The 17,500-nt window shown below is 41.7% G+C and overlaps 1 protein-coding gene across 4 annotated transcripts in view; it reads left to right on the forward strand.

The window, feature by feature from the left end:
• The window catches only part of ESRRG (estrogen related receptor gamma), a 1,108,989-nt gene that overhangs the window by 114,380 nt on the left and 977,109 nt on the right, over positions 1-17,500 (forward strand). For all 4 annotated transcript variants that reach the window (XM_089684805.1, XM_089684808.1, XM_089684809.1 and 1 more), the window contains exon 2: positions 10,048-10,085. The gene's annotated coding sequence lies outside the window, so the exon portion shown is untranslated. The remainder of the gene's footprint in view (positions 1-10,047; positions 10,086-17,500) is intronic.

Below are 17,500 nucleotides of genomic sequence, written 5' to 3' on the forward strand. Positions count from 1 at the left end.
GTAAACAGAACATCTTTGCCATCTCTGTGTCTCACAAACTGATTATTTGCTAGGAATCACCCGCCGCTTTAAACTGATGGACTCTGATTTGCAGCAAATTAAGCAATCAAACTTTGCTGTCAGTGGGAGAGGTTGTTCTTATAACAGTGAGTGACTGTTATTTTTTTTTCTTTAATAAAAGAAAGAATGAAATATATTTTAGAGAACATATGGCTAGGTGAATGCTCTGATGCAGTAGATGTCTAGAGTTTAAAGTGTATATATATCCAGAAACAAAATTAGAATTTACGGCAGCTTACTGGCCCTTAGATGTGGTGACTGCTTTAGTTTTCTAGGTTTTTTTTACCTTTATTGTCACCTTGTGATCCTACCAGTAACATCCTTCCAGTCCTAGAGTGCAAACACTCACTCATTATGCTGTATTGACAGAGGAGTCGTGAGTTGTCGCCCTACGGCCTGGTTCATATCTATGCATTTTTAGTGGGGTTTTTTTTGCATTTTGTAGAAACTCACTACAGTCCATTTACTATGGTTTCTTATGAGACATGTTCACATCTATGTGTTTTCAGCCGCTGCATTTTGGATAGGGTCAGGGACTTTTTTTTTCCTGCAGTAGTTTGCAACATGCATAGATGTGAACCAGGTGTCAAGCACCGCCTGGCGGAGTCTCTAACAACCCACAGCGCGGGGTTCCTCAGGGCGCAGGGTCTAAGTCCCAATCTGCTTATTCACCAGGGCCCCTGATGGTGGGGATGGACTTGGAGCAGACTGAGACCAGGCTGCGACCCCCGAGTACGGTAGGTAACAGGGACAGATCTGTGTGGGATGGATGGATGGATCGTCAGGGTAGCGTAAGGAGTAGTCAGGCAGGCCAGGTCAGCAACGTGCGGGCAGCGAGGTACCAGAAGAGCAGGCAGAGAATGGTCAGGGTCACGAGCTGGGTTCAGAAACTAACGGGCAGCGTGGTACAGAGGATCAGGCAGAAGAATGGTCGGGTCAAGCCAGGGGTCAAGCAGGAGACAATCAGCAGGGTCAGGATCAAATGCAGAGGTCGGCAACAGGAAGCTTCACAGGATCAGAATACAGGAACAGGACAATAAGACCAAACGGCAACTTGTGTCTGTGCAGGGCTGGTTTAAATAGCCCGCCCGGCGCTGACAGGTGCGCCTGGGCCCTAGTGCCTGCCAGTGCCGTCATATGTGACAGGTGCGCCTGGGTCCTAGTGCCCGCCTGCCTGCATGTCTTGTCGGACACCTGCGCATGTGCAGACTCGTGCGTCGCGGTGATCCCTGACACCAGGCCTAAGACAAGACTACAGAATACCCTTGTTTCTGAGATCTGTAGCCCATACAGGTAGCTGGGAACAATGTGACTGATACAAGTGCTGCACAGGCAGAGTGCACAAAACGTTATCAGTTCAGGAGATTTGTGGCAGGGCCAATAGTTATTGCTTTAAATTATATATTTAACAGACCAAAAGAAAGCAAACAAAAGAACTGTATTGTTAGGGTTAACGTATAGTACAAATCTATTAGCTTGGGATAAAAGCCCATCTGCAGGTTGGGTAGACCCTTCTAAAGCAGCCACATTCCTCACTGTCTTCACCCCTAGGACAGTCTTCTTTTCTGCCCTGCTAGGTTAATTATCTTCCTCCAAGCTTCGTAGGTCAGCTTTCTAGCTGCCCCCTTTCCCACACTCACACCCTTCCCAAGCAACTGTCTTTCTCCAGCCTCCTGGGACTAAACTCTCCAATACGTTACTGCCAAGAAGTCGTTCATCTTAGCCTTGATCTGCATTTGCCACGGAGCTCCACGTGTGATCAGTTATGACACTCGCCATTTGATGGCCTGACAATTTGCTTGAAAGAACAAGCAGCTGTGACAGTTATCATTCGTGTCATTTGGGGAACTGTTAACTTGATGAGTGTAGTTCCACTTTAAGCCAACTGTCTGCTTCCTGCTCCCTGCAGGCCTACTGTTTTCTTCCTTCTCCCTTAGACCCATGGTCTTCTTCTTGCTCCCTATAGGCCCACTGTCTTCTTCCTTCTCCTTTAGGCCCACTGTCTTCTTCCTTCTCTTTTAGGCCCACTGTCTTCTTGCCAATTCTTAATGCAGAGCTAAAAGTTCCATTTCTTCAGTGGTCCTAATCCCTCACCAACCGCAGCATCTTCTTTTGAGTTCTGGTCTTCGGCCGACTTGATTGGTTGGTGCAGGATGACCTCACTCCTGCACATGTCAGGGAAGACAGCAGGCAAGGTTGGTGTGTTTATGTCTCTGTCATTGCATGTCTCTTTTGCAATAAAGGGCTACCTGCTCTCAAATTGTGATAAAGGAACTAAAGCTCCACGTTTAGCCAACTGTTTTCTTCCTGTTCCTCTAGGCTGCCTGTGTTCTTCCAGTCCCTCAGACCACTGTCTTCTTTTCATCACCTAAGCTAGTGTATTTTTCCTGCTTTCCAGGTAGAGGCTAGCAGTCTTATTCCCTCTCTCCCTAGGCAAACTGTTTTCTTGCCCCTTCTTAGGACCACTGTCCCTTTTCCAACTTCAGTCTTCTTCCTGCAGCCCCTAGGCTACTGTGGTGCCCTCTAGGCTTTTGTATGGTTTCCCTCCTACCCTTATTAATTGGCAAGCCTTAGTATCACATGAACCTGATCAGAATTGTAGCCACAGAGTATACTATCCCAACAACAAATGCACATACTCTGCAAGGACAGCAACAATGAGAACAGGATTGGAATGAATTACACTAGCACCTATGGAAGCCGCCTGGGACCATTTTCTATACACAGACATATATATTCCTGAGAGTAAGCATAAAACATAACATTTTGATCAATTTCAATACAAATTGCAGGAATGGACCTACATCTGGTGCAGGGCAGAAGTTTCTGCTTTTCTGACCACAGAGCATCTATTTAAATGGAGGGTACACGATGCTCCAAAGTTCTTTCTTTCTTTCTTGAGCTTCAGAGGTGAACCTAAACTTTGAGACACGGACCATCCTTCCAAGAGCCTTTATTTCAGAAGTGCTGTGGAAGATACAGTTAATTCTATCACATTCCCATTTTACTTAGTGCTCACGTCCCGAACGGTCCTCCATTTGTAAGGTCACATTTGCATGAAGATTTAATGATAGCAGGCATAGATTAGCACAATTTAGCCTAATTCTTCATCAGTACGACGTACGTTCGGCAAGTGTGAACGGGCCAGTCGCAGTCCACTAACTTTACAAAAATTCCCAGACGCAGACTGAATTTCTTAGATAGATTATATATATTATAATCTTGTTATTGCTTCTGATAGATGGCAATTATGATTAATTCTTCCCGACAGCACTAAAAACTGTCAGATTCGGAAAAGGCCATAGGAGGAATAACGCTTCTGCCCATGGGTAGCATTTCAAACGTATTAATAAAAGGTGACGCTTGAATCAAACTGACATATAGATAGGAGCCCAGATTGGGTAAGTGTATCTTTATTACTTAACTAAAATGGCTTCAGCCTTGCCTAGCGCAATTAATAGCGAACAAATCCTCAGATATAGTAAACTTCTCTTTTTTATGCCTAATACCGCGATACAGTATGCGGCAATAAAAACGACACTTCTCGCTCACACGAGGGACAGTCATCGGCCTTGCAAATTTAATTTTTAGCTTCACTAGGCCAGTGTATTGAGCCAAAAAAAAGTATTATAGCCTAGTTTAAATTTAAATTTAATGACATTGATGTATTCTAAATATTCAATGAAAACGGTCGGACACAGATGCAGGACGCCGAGGGGCCGGGAGAAAATGGAACTTTGGAAAAGGCAGGAGTTCTAGCTGACAGCACACACAAATGACTGGGGGGGGGGAAGGGGGGGGGTTGTTGGAAACTAGACAGTGTTATATGGCAGAGCCTGTTTGCTGGTCAGTATATACAGTTTTTCAGTGCTTACTAAACACTTCTCTCAAGATGTCAAATGCATTCCAAATCTTTACCAATGGGTTTTACATGCATTTTGGGGGGTTTAGTCACAAGTGTGAGAACATGATTTTAATTCCAGCATGCAATATATTTGCCCACAGTGCTTTTGCCTAGCACAAGCATATTCTCTTTATTGCCCATTGAAGGAAACCAGAAGATATTACTTCTTAGATTTTGGATTGTTCTACCACCCTTAGGAGATTTGGACACTGGCAATCAAGACATGGTAATCAATCTAGCCTTCTGTATAACCATCATGCCATAGTTCTTTGACTTGTGCTCTAGAGGGTTTGATGCCCTCTGCTTAGCTACCTTACTGAGCTGCAATGAGAATTAACACTCCAGATTCAGTGCCTCCACCTTTCCTCCCTTTTTCCCCTGAGGTGGCCACCTCAGTTGCCTTCATTGATGGTATGGCCCTGGTCATGGCACAGCCTCTGGTGTGACCCAGTCTCTGAAGACTCACACTGTAAGCCTCTGGTCATGATGAGGCTAATCTGGAATGTGACCTTCGGTCAGTGGGCTCATCATGTGGCACATTTCATACCTTTGTGTACTGTGTTCGTTAACCACATAGTGCTCATCAGGTCCAAGACCTGAGTTGTGTTGCAGCAGCCTGTGTGTGTGGTAATTTCTACAGCAGAATCCTATTTTGATCCTAGTGAACTTCCACCTCCAAGTGTGCCTAAGGCCCCTATTGTTATTTCTGATTCAGATTTAGAGCCTTCACAGCCTTCTCCTGAAGAACCTGTATTTCAAAGGTTCCATACAACTCCACCTTACAAGGAATCCTGGAGACTCTGATTGATGCAGTGCGTTGTGCCCGGCAATAGGAAGATCAGACTATTGTTCCAAGTATAGGGTCTTGTACAGCTGTTGCTCCTAAGACCTTCCCTTCAGTATGTGAATCCTTCCTCTATGAGGATTGGAAGCAACATGTAAAGTCACAGGCGTTGATTTGCTAAAGGCAAATAGGCTGTTCGCCTTAAAAGGGAATTTCTCTAGAGTTTAGTAAATGCGGTGAAATTTCACTTTGAAAATAATAATCACATGTAAGGAAAATAAAAACAAATGATAAAGTATTATTGCCTGCACATGATTGGATGATGGAAATCAGCAGAGCTTCACCTCATTCAATAAATTCTGGGGAAACTGACACATATAAACCTCAAGAAACCTCAGGACAGATGATAATTAAAAAAAAAATTACATTTCTATTACATTTGCTTTTCTGCACACAAAAAAGATATCACTTTGTAGACTGAGCCTATCTTAAAGAAAAACTTTATTAGAACCAGACAATTAACACTTGGGTAAACACTATCTAATGTACAACATAATGCATAATGTGCAGGGGTCAAGGGTAAGTAACATACAAAGTAATGTATAGTGTAACAGTCAACGAGCCCTTAGTTCACATTAAAGGTCCCCCCCCCCCCTTTCATCAGGAGTCCTCATGAGATTCCCCTATACATCAGAGTCTCCAGAGGTCAGCCTTACATCAGAGTCTCCAAAGTCACCCCTTATATCAGTGTCCCCAGAATTCTCCCTTACATCAGAGTGCTCCATTATAGGAGTCCCCAAAGTCCCCCCTTACATCAAAGTTCCCCTTACAAGCATATCTTTGGTTGCTAGGACTCTGGGCAGTCCAAGCAACAACCGAGTTGATAGCAGCAAGGAAATGGGGGTTGTAGAACCTGCACTGAAGACTACAGGTGGAGAAGCAAGGACACAGCATCACTCTTCCCTGTCTGTACAGGTTCTGTGAGCCTGCAAAGGTTTGCGGACTCACATAGCGACTCCTTAATTCAAGTGGAACCCAGTATATGCGCCATAGCTGCCATACGCTGCATATGCTGAATACATCACTGCCTTTAGGGATTTCACTGGTCCTGTAAGTTAGATTCCCTACTTAGATCTCAGTTTGAGTCATCTGGTATAACTTTCAGTTCCTTATTGGCAGTGACTCAAATCTGAGAATCTTTGCCAGTATGGATTAATTTACCTAAATGAGACCACTCAATCCCAAGGTTAAACTCTTGTGTCCTAGAGTTTTTGGATCAATGGCCTAGGGCATTGTGGTTGAGTTGGGAAGATCCCTTGAATGCATCTAAGCTGGTGTCTAGCATGGGTGTTTTGTCTGTTCAGATGCGTAGAGTGCTTTGACTCCATCACAACCAAACAAAAATTTCCCAGCACACTTACCAGCTAGCCTGCAAAAAGACCAAATTGACTCTGTCTAGCAACTCAAGTTAAAGACAGAGGATTAGTTGCACACATTTTCAAATATGTGTAAGGCACAGTGCCCACATCAAGGCTCCTCTGTATACTGCCAACTAACTCTATAGTTTTAAGAATCTCCACACTGAAGCACATATAGCAATGGATAGATTAAGGGCAGGTTTGCCTGGAGGGAGCCCACGCCTCCTTAAAGGTACAGGGACACTCTGGACACCCAGCAAGAGTACAATGGCAGCTAAAGGCATCCAGCGTGTCCCTGTGCAAAATCCAGCCAACAAGCTGTGCTAACATGTGGCAACTGCCCCAATCCATAATTAACCTTTACAGTAAGGTGCACATAGAAGGGCAACATACATCACAAACAAAAATTTCCTAGCACACTCACCAGTTAGCCTGCAAAAAGACCACAATAACCCTGCCTCACCTCAGGCTCCATGCCTGACATGCCAAAGATATGCAAAAGGAGCAATTGATTTACTCACCTTTTTAAGGGTAAGTTTCTCTTTGGTTCTGCCCCAGATACAGTGATGTCTGATGCCTCTAGGACTCATAATGTGTAGCTGCCTCAGCACAGAAGATCTTGGGATGGGATGAAGAACACCTATTTTTCTTCTACTATTACAGTGATGCTTCATAGGTGATTACATAGATGATCTCCCCCTCCTAGCTATTTGAAGTCTCGCGTGTTCCCTTGTAGCTCCACTCTTTAACTTTTGTTAAATATCTGCTTCTGGTTCTACCAGAATTGTTTCAGTTCCCTACTTTCTGGGACCTCTGATTCATGTGTTAGTAGAAATGTATCCTTGAGGGTGGTATATGATTTGATACCACACATTTCTCTGCATCGGAGATCAAATATCAGAGCTTCACTCCTTAAGATGCTTTACCTTGTTTAGGTTTTGTCCTCTTTTAAGGGATTTTGGGACTTGCTGGTTTAATAAGGGTCAATTTTTACTACTCCCTTTTCTTTAAGTTCTTGTTGCCCATCCCTCAGTTAGACTGCTTTTGGACGTCCCTATTGTCTAACAAATATTATCTTTTTGTGTCCTTTAGTGGAAGATAAATCAAATAAGATTTTTGTACTTAGAGTAAAATCTTTTTCTTGAAGTCTGTTGAGGGATTCAGATCCTATACCACTGCGCGTTATGGCCTTATGTATTGCTTGTTCACAAAACTGAAGCCTGATGGTTACAGGGGAACTGGCTTAACATGTTTTGTTTGCCAGTGCCCAAACCTCCTGAAGTCCAAATGTCTAAGAATGACTTCCTGTGTCGCCCAATGGACTTTAAGAAAGATTTAAGTACAAAAATCTTGTGTTTTTTTTTAAATAGATTATGAAAGGATTGTTCTGGTTTTTATGGAATAACAGTTAAGAGAGGTTATTTTAACGTTTGGTAGCCCTTCACTCTCTCCTTTCATTTGGTTCTGTCGGCTCATGTAGAAGTGGTATAAATGCATGAAGAAGGGCTATATTGACCTGGAGATTAGAGATGGCCCCAATACTTTTCTCGAAAAAGTTAATTTATGGTGGAGTAGAGAGAAAGAGGAGCACTGTCTCCCAAGTTCACCAATATGTAGGCAAGCACGGGGCAACCTGTATGTGTTACCCCCAGCCACCAGAAATGCAGTGAAACCCCAGACTCTAAGGGGTTTATTTACTAAAGCTGGACAGTCCAAAATCAGACTCCCTTCTGCATAGAAACCAATCAGCTTCTAACCTCAGCTTGTTCAATGAAGCTTTGGCAATGAAACCTGGAAGCTGATTGGTTTCTATGCAGAAGGGAGTCTGATTTTGGACTCTCCAGCTTTAGTAAATAAACCCCTCATTGTCTACATAATTAGGAACTGTAAATACTGTTGCCAGTTGATGCCTGATTCTGGTCTACATTTATTACTTTTTAAAGTAACTAAGATTGAGCCCTAGACATCCAGGTTGGTTGCAACTAACAAGCTCTGTAAATGTGTGCCTTTAAAGAAGCCATATTCTCCCTTCAGTTGCCTGATGGAGTTTGTTCCCTTTTTAAGGTTAAGTTCCCTTTTATGTGGCTTCCTGCAGTAAAAGTCAATAGAAAGCTTTTCACAAACACCAGAAGATATTTTTTTTAAATATAAAAACAATGTATACTACCCTTTATTAGTAATTTTGCAACATAACATTCTTTTCTCCAAAGGCTTGTACATATAACATATGATGGTACAGTCTAGTTCAGGGGTCTGCAACCTTTAAGACATAAAGAGCCACTTGGACCCGTTTCCGAGAGGGAAAAAAAGACTGGGAGCCGCAAAACCATTGCAACATTTAAAACAAATCCGACACTGCATATATTGCAAAAAGCGCTCTGGTCATGAAGGGGGTTTAAGGGCCCAGTAAGCAAAGGGTTAATCAGGGCCACAGTGTATCGTCATAATCACAATCATAGCCTTAGGTCAGTGGTGGGCAACCTTTTTTTTCAACTGAGCCAAATCTCGCCAAAACCACGATTGAAATTTATTTTGAGAGCCACATTTTTAAAACTGAAAATACATCCCCCATATAGTAATTCATCCCCCATAGTAATTCATCCCCCATATAGTAATTAATCCCCCATAGTAATTCATCCCCCATATAGTAATTAATCCCCCATAGTAATTCATCCCCCATATAGTAATTCATCCCCCATATAGTAATTCATCCCCCATAGTAATTCATCCCCCATATAGTAATTCATCCCCCATATAGTAATTCATCCCCCATAGTAATTCATCCCCCACATAGTAATTCATCCCCCACATAGTAATTCATCCCCCATATAGTAATTCATCCCCCATATAGTAATTCATCCCCCATATAGTAATTCATCTCCCATATAGTAATTCATCCCCCCTATAGTAATTCATCCCCCCTATAGTAATTCATTCCCCATATTGTGTCAATTCACTTACCTTTGCTCCGCGCGTTCCTCTCACCGTGTTCCCGCGCCGTTCCGGTCTTCAGGGCGGACTGTGAGAGGAGAGGAGTTCGTCACGCTGCCCCGCCTACATCCTGACAGCCAATGTTTGCCACGCTCCGCGGGCTGGATTAAAAGGTCCGCCGGGCCGTAGTTTGCCCATTGCTGGGCTAGCTGCAGAGTTATGACTTTTGGGGCGGCCGCCCGAGAGGAGGGAGGGGAGCGGGCGCCCGGCACACAGAAGAGCCGCATTAATGTGTGTAAAGAGCCGCGGCTTGCCTACCACTGAGCTACGGCAACCCTATTGCCTGTCACCTGGTGGGCAGTGTGCTCCGGAGCCGCAGCAAAGGTGAAAAAGAGCCGCATGCGGCTCTGGAGCCGCGGGTTGCCGACACCCGGTCTAGTTCAATACCAGAGGGTTTTTTCTGGGTTACGTGTTGTCATTCTTTTCTCAAGCATGGGGTGGATCTGTTTCCTTCACTGCCTCTTCAATGACCTCCACCCCCTGTCAAAACAGACCATTATATCTGAATTGGAAACAATACCCTCCAGTCAAGGAACAGTACTTTGGTTACAAATTTGGTGAAGGAGACAGGACCCGCTACTGTCATATATTGCAAGGACTCCTTGCATGGTGCTATCTAAATACATTTTTGGTGACATACAGTAGTTTTCCTAGACAATCCAGTGACAAAAGGCTTTCAGTGTGAAAAAGTGGGCACACCCTAATTTTCACTCACCATGTGCTTCTTAATAAGCCAATGCATTGGAAACCTAATGGATTGTTTTATAAAAGAGCTTTAAAAGTTTTATTATATCTTATTTATTGTGTTTCTCCTGTAGGTAGTTTTGAATATATTTTAGAATCACTGACATTTCATGCTACTTTTGTCTGTTTTTTATGCTTTTCTACAGATTTTGCATTACGCCATCTATGTACATAGTAACCAAAGGTAAGACACTTTATAGTACTTTATCTTGTTTATATGGAGTGAATTATTTGTGTTTGGGTGTTTAGTATCTCTTTGAATGAGATGGGAAAGTCTCTAATGTACAGTAATTCCCCTATAGGACTGTAACATAGATCATTGTCACCGATCACGTTTTTTCTTGTGTCACTAGTAGACAAAATGCACTTAGTGATGATTTGTCCCAAATGAATGGAGAGACTAAATTCTTAATGACATCACTGGTGTTCAGCGAATGAATAATCCACAAAGAAAATATCACCAGCACACCAAGGAGTCCTCAAAAGGATTCAAAACTTTATTTAGTGGTCTCATAATATCAACAGCAGCAACGTTTAGGAGCCAAGCAGGGCCTCATCGGGTAAGTGAAGGGGCACCTAATTGGCTCCAAAACACTGCTGTTGTTTATATTATGTGACCACTAAATAAAGCTTCTGACCCTTTTGAGCATTCCTTGGTGTGCTGGTGACATTTTTCTTTCTGGATTGTTTGCGGTTCCCAGCACATGGTCACTAGAGCACCCAAACACCATTTCCAGCCACTTGCAGGAATGGGTGCGTTAGGAAAACTGCATTCTGATCAGTGAATTAATAAGCCGCATTATAAGTGATGTAACTGGCCTCTAGTGAATGAATAGGCTACATACTCAGTAATGTCCTTGGTCTCTAGTGAATGGATAGGTCGTAGTCTCAATGATGATACTGTTGTCTAATAAATAGGCCACATTCCCAATGATGTCACTAACCTCTAGTGAATGGATAAGCTGCACTTTCAGTGATGTCACTGGTTTCTAATCTATGGATAGGCTGCACTTTCAGTGATGTCACTGGCCTCTAGTCAATGGATAGCCTGCACTTTCAGTGATGTCACTGGCCTCTAGTCAATGGATAGGCTGCACTTTGAGTGATGTCACTGGCCTCTAGTCAATGGATAGGCTGCATTTTAGTGATGTCACTGGCCTCTAGTCAATGGATAGGCTGCACTTTGAGTGATGTCACTGGCCTCTAGTCAATGGATAGGCTGCACTTTTAGTGATGTCACTGGCCTCTAGTCAATGGATAGCCTGCACTTTCAGTGATGTCACTGGCCTCTAGTCAATAGATAGGCTGCACTTTGATGTCACTGGCTTCTAGTCAATGGACAGGCTGCACTTTGATGTCACTGGCCTCTAGTCAATGGACAGGCTGCACTTTGATGTCACTGGCCTCTAGTCAATGGATAGGCTGCACTTTGATGTCACCGGCCTCTAGTCAATGGACAGGCTGCACTGTGAGTGATGTCTCTGGCCTCTTGTCAATGGATAGACTGCACTTTGATGTCACTGGCCTCTAGTCAATGGATAGGCTGCACTTTGATGTCACTGGCCTCTAGTCAATGGACAGGCTGCACTGTGAGTGATGTCTCTGGCCTCTTGTCAATGGATAGACTGCACTTTGATGTCACTGGCCTCTAGTCAATGGACAGGCTGCACTTTGATGTTACTGGCCTCTAGTCAATGGATAGGCTGCACTTTGATGTCACTGGCCTCTAGTCAATGAACAGGCTGCACTCTGAGTGATGTCTCTGGCCTCTTGCCAATGGATAGGCTGCACTTTCAGTGATGTCACTGACAACCCTTTGGATATCAGTATTACTGTGATCATTTATTCATTTGTCTTCACAAGATGTGCATTTGGTAGTAAAATTGTAAGACCTTTCTTTTGCCAGTGAATCTAACAATATGTGTTTCTCACCCAGTCAGGCCCATGAGATCATTAAATGCCATGTAGATAAAAGCAGAGTATACTGTATATACCCATATATTTTTACACAAGATCCTAGGGCTGTAAGACTAGAATGTCAATCACAGCCTCTAATGGTCACATTTTAATTCAGCCTAAAACCAACTTACACATAAAGAAAGTGTTCTAGCACTTCGTCACCCCATTGCTATATTGAACTCTATCTAGAACTCACTTAACATCATCGCTGTCATTGTACTGGATGACATTCTGATGATCACAGCCCAGTGATTTTCACTTGTGACAGCCTGCAGTTTGTGGATTGACTTTTATGATGTTATCAAAGTATATTTTGAAATTTTATGTTATATTTTATTCAATAGCATAAACATCGACACATCCTTTCATTGCAGCATAAAAGCCGCCACGGAACGCTTCCATTGTGCAGCAATAAGTGTCTTGTAGGACACTGCCGCAGTCTGATTATTGCGCTCTGTTGGTGGCAGTGTGCTCATTGCTGTCCGCTGTACAGTATATATTGAAACTATGAAAGAACGTTGTTTAACTTGTAATCAGCATATTTAAGAGGAAAAGAACAGAAAGGCAGAACGTTAAAGTGAATTTCTTTGTATACTAATGTGTTTCCAGCTGTAAAGGTGCAAAATGTATTTCCACATTTGCGCTCGAATTTGCAACCCCCCCCCCCCCCGCCCCATTATATCTCTGTCACATGTTTCCATTCACAAAGCATACCTAAAAAAATATTTAAAAATATTTCCTACCTTTTTTAGTTGTTTCGTTGAAATAAGTTTATACAAAGGACTCTATAGAATATATATATGGCATGAAATTGTTCAAAATAATGTGCAATTAGAAGACAGATTTGTTTACAACTACAATAACATGTATCACCCCAACTTTGAGAACGTTAACCCTTTGTTAAGCCTTGTACACATGATGAGAATTTCAGATGAATGATCATCCGTTTTTTTTTTTTTGTTTTGGCATGCTAGTCTCATATCGAAAATGAAGAAGTTACAAAGTTCAGGGGTGGACTGACCATTTGGAAACTCAGGCACTGCCCGAGGGCCCGGGGTCAGTAGGAGGCCCCATGAGATGCCCCTGGTACCTTTTTCATAGGCTTTTTTGAGTTTGGGCAAGGACACAGGGGCCCCATGATTCCCTATTGCCTGGGGCCCCATGAGTTTTCAGTCCGCCCCTGCTAAAGTTACAAAAATTCTCATACAACAGAATACAACTTCAGAAGTGATGTGATGTAATGTAATGTATTCTTTCGTTTTTGAGTATGCGTGGTCTTGGACTTTAGATTTTTTTTTGGATGAATACTGTACTGATTAAATGAAAATCGGACTTTTTGAGAATGTCCAATGTAAAAAATCACTTTGGATACTTTTACATAAATTGTCATGATCAGCTCTCGAAAGCTGTGTACTAACGATCAGATTATCATACAGTCGCTTTGAAACCTTTATTTTTCTTCCGATTTTCTGATCGTGTGTACTAGGCATTAGGTCAGACAGTGTGCACATCTGGTTTACAACTGATAATGAAAAGCTGCCTGCACAGTACGGACAGGGTTAAATATGGTAAAAAATAACTCCCCAACCCTTCCTTAACATTACATAGAAGAGAAAAGCTAAGTGTATTTTTTCTGCAAGTAAGAAGGTAAGCAGCAATTTTTAAATATGGTTTAAAGGTATACTATGTGAATGGGAACATATAACAAATATAAAGAAGGTGTTATCCCAATCTGGCAGCAAGAGTGGAAATGCACTTTAATATAGACCTATTGTGCTCTTGTTACCTGGAAATTTGAAGATGTCTAGTCTTGTTCTTCTATATGAAAGTCCACCACAGATCAGTATCATGGATATCTGACTGGTTTGTAAGGTGAAACACTAAGACCAGTATGGGATTTTTGGTGATATACCTGAGAAAATGACAGCAAAAGAAACACTGCTCTGCCTCAGATGCTTGTATAACAACATGCTAGAAAATATTAGGGCTCATGTACACTCCAGCTGCTAAACTTGCATTTAGGAGCTGTTCAGCGTTTTTTTCAGCAGCCCCTGAACTCACCCTAATGTTTTCCTATGTGTCCATGTACACATTTTCATTTACAGTAGTTTACAGGCAGTTGAGTTTACAGTCGTTTTTTTTGAACGCAACAAACTTGCGTTCAGACTTCGTATCAGCGTTTCAAACGCAAAATGCTTGTAAACGCGGCTAAACACATTTATAAGTGTTTGTGTTTGAATATTTTTTTTAACTCTTCCAGTTCCCAATGCTGTCCTGTCCTGAGCCTGTTTTCGTCATGAAAAATGCATGAAAAGAGTTTTCAAGGTGCTCAGATGGACAAAACTCTGAACACAGGATGTTCCTACCAAGCTTGTCACACATTGTAATGGCCAATTCACACCTCAGACCTCTCCCACCCTTGCAAACAAAAGATATGTTAAGGTCCATTCCCACCTCAAATTCCTCATGAAGACCCTCTGCCAGTTGACCTTAATGAATCACTCTACCAGACGCCTTCCCACCCTTGGAAACAAAAGAAATGTTAATGAGAAACTCACACCTAATTATCTCAACACATACTGCTCTCTCTGCTTCTGCTCTCTGTATTTCTCTGAAACAGTCTGAAATAGTTAATAATTTACCACTTTTCAGTGCATTCTGGGCATTTGGGAGGTTCTCCTGTGCTTTTCTTTAAAAAACGCTTCTAAACGCAAACGTGCATAAACGCGCTATGCTAATGCGGCTAATCAGAGACGTTTTTTAACCTACATTTTCCAGCAGTCAGTTTCCATCATTCAGAAACATCCCGTGTACATAGGGCTAGAGTAGAAAAAGGGGCTTTGATACCGTGAGTGATAACATAGAAACCTGTAAGCATAGGACATGGAAACTTAAAGTGGTTGTAAACCTCAGTAAAAAAATATTAATAAAGCATATAGAGTACTAAGTGTCACTTCTGTCTGTTGCTTCATTCCTCTGCTATCATCATGAATCACTTCTGACAATTTTTCCTGACACCAAAAAAAAAATGGTGTCAGGAGAGGGAGCTTCAGCAAATTGGCAGCCTCAGCTCTGTTCCTGTGAGCTCTGTGAAGGGGTGTGTGTCTGTTCCCACCAATCAGCTTTCAGAGCTCTGTATTCTGTAGTGTGTCATTTCAGCTCTTCTCCCCTGGATTTCTGAACTCTTAGACAAGCTGTATAAATTCAACACTTTGAATGGATGTAGAGAAGAAAAAACTGCAGATAGACAGGTACAACTTTTGTAGAAGGATTTGTTTAATCTCTGTGTATTACCTGAGGCCAGTCATTTCACAGGGTTTACAACCACTTTAAAGATTATTCCAGTTAGAATATGTAATGTGCACATATGGCTGCCCTTATGTACATATACAGTATAATTACAAAACTGCACATAGACAGAAACAGGTTTTTTTTAAGCATTATTAAGATGCCAACATGAAAATTAACTCCTTTACATATATCTAAAAAAAAAAAAAACCCTTGAAAAAGCTATTCAACAACTCCTCTGCATATAGACTCATGGACTATTGTAGTCTTGTGTGTTTTTATATTTGGTTGGGGTATAGGGACATTGTGACCCCTCCTGCTGCACTTTATGCAATTTCATTATGTTCTATATTAAGTTCCTGTAAATTTTGGAAACTTGCAATAAAAATGTATTGAACCAGAAATAAATATTGGAGCCCTATAACTGAGTTACTGCATCTAGATCCAGCAGGCATTCTACAATGCTTATTTAGCCTCCAATTAAAGATTGTGTGCTGTGCAACCTCCCACTCCCAGATCTACACAGGGCAGCATTTGAAATACAGAAAACACTCAGCCTGAATTTTGGACCATCAGCAAACAAGGATACTGGCAGCCAATTACATATGAATAATGACCATTTTTTGAGCCATTTAGCAGGTAAGATTGAAATAAAAAAAAAAGAATGCTAATTACCATCTTGATCTGAACCACCAACAGAAAAATTTGGCTCTCCTTAGGCCTGTTCACGCCATAGCATTACAAAACACATGTGCTTTTATAGTGTGCTGCACTAAAATTTACTGAAATGCAAGATGCCTTTAAAATCCTTTTTACATGTATATCTTCCAAATTTCCTGCAAATGTCAAGTAATGGAAGTTGATTAAAAGTGCACTAATTAATGCCTGTGTGTTTTTAATGCGTTACCAATAACTATAGTAGATAACGGCACGAAAGATGAAGCAAACAGAAGTTTTCAAAAATGCAATGCACTGTACTGTAAGGTGTCTCACTGTAAAGAGGTTCATATATTACAATCATACATTTTTCCTTTCAGTTTTTGGGCACTGTTAACACACATTTTAGCAAAGTTACAATGTGATGATGTGAACGAGCCCATAGGCATGCTCCACTAGTTGTCAGACCTGTAGAGGTCTCTATTCTAGAATCTAGATGATTCCCCAAAGTCCGATAAAGCCTTAGGCCAGTAGGTCAAACATTTGCCCCATGTTTGTTTCACACATTAGGCACCCCGACAAAATGTCACCTTGATGGTCCAGCAATAAACAGTTTCCATCAATCATTATATGATTTTCCTCTGTACAACCCACCCCCTTATTTTACTAGCTGACACGACTCCTACTTGGTTTTTGAAAGAATTCCCCTGGATATTTCACTGTAACAAAACTATCACGCTGACATAATAAAAGGCTTTGAGTCTCTGCTGGTTAAAAATTGGATTTCAGGCTGCATCTGACTCATGTGGTCTTTTATTTTGAGGGGATAATGATTACTGGGGTTAAATTTTTGTTTCTGACTTGAAGCTGTAATTCCAGTTTAATGGTGTAGTTTGTGGCTCTCTGCATGCAGTTTAAGTCTCTGCATAAGTACTAAAATCTATTATTTGTCTCCATTTGTAGACGACATAATCGTGTTGGTAAATGACAGGAGCAATTAAGTGTGTAACATTATGAAGAAATAAGGGTTCCAGGCTTTAGGATTTCACTTTATTTCCAATTACAAACCTGATGGAATGCGAGCATAAAAAATTCTAGGTTCCGCTCAGCTTCTTAGTGACCCTTTTGTCTCCCATAAAAGATCACTAATGTAGAAGAAAATACACAGGAATAGAATGTTTGCTCAGATTGCATTTCTTGTTTACAGAGAAAAAGAGGAGAAGGACAAATGTGGTTGTGCCTTTGCATCTCTTTTTTTTTTTTTTTTTTTTTTTACAAGACTGAAGGTAAGGGGAAAACTCAAATGAAAGGTCATAATTACAGTGGGAAGAGAGTAAATTTCACTCTTACTACCTTTATGTAGCACTATCCTATTCTGATCGGAGTGCACTCTGGGCAGACTAAAAAATTATAATTGAAGAGCGGTTGTGAGAAAAGGCTGGATTCACATGGGCAGTAAATGCGGAGCTTGGTAGGACCCTTGCCAAGCACTCCTTAAACCAGGCTTGTCCCACCCACAGCCCATGGGCTATATGCTGCCCATGACGGTTAAGAATGTGGCCCAGTACAAAATTGTAAATTTGCTTAACCCTTTGAGGACCGTAAGGTTTTGGAATGCCAAAAGAATCAATTTTTTTGTTTTTAAAGTTCGTACACTTCAGTTGCTGTAACTAAGCCATTTCATGAAATAATTGG

This window comes from Staurois parvus, unplaced genomic scaffold, assembly GCF_062004578.1.
Source record: "Staurois parvus isolate SC_StPar_1 unplaced genomic scaffold, SC_StPar_1.0 ptg000357l, whole genome shotgun sequence".
NCBI classification, from domain to species: Eukaryota; Metazoa; Chordata; class Amphibia; order Anura; family Ranidae; genus Staurois; species Staurois parvus.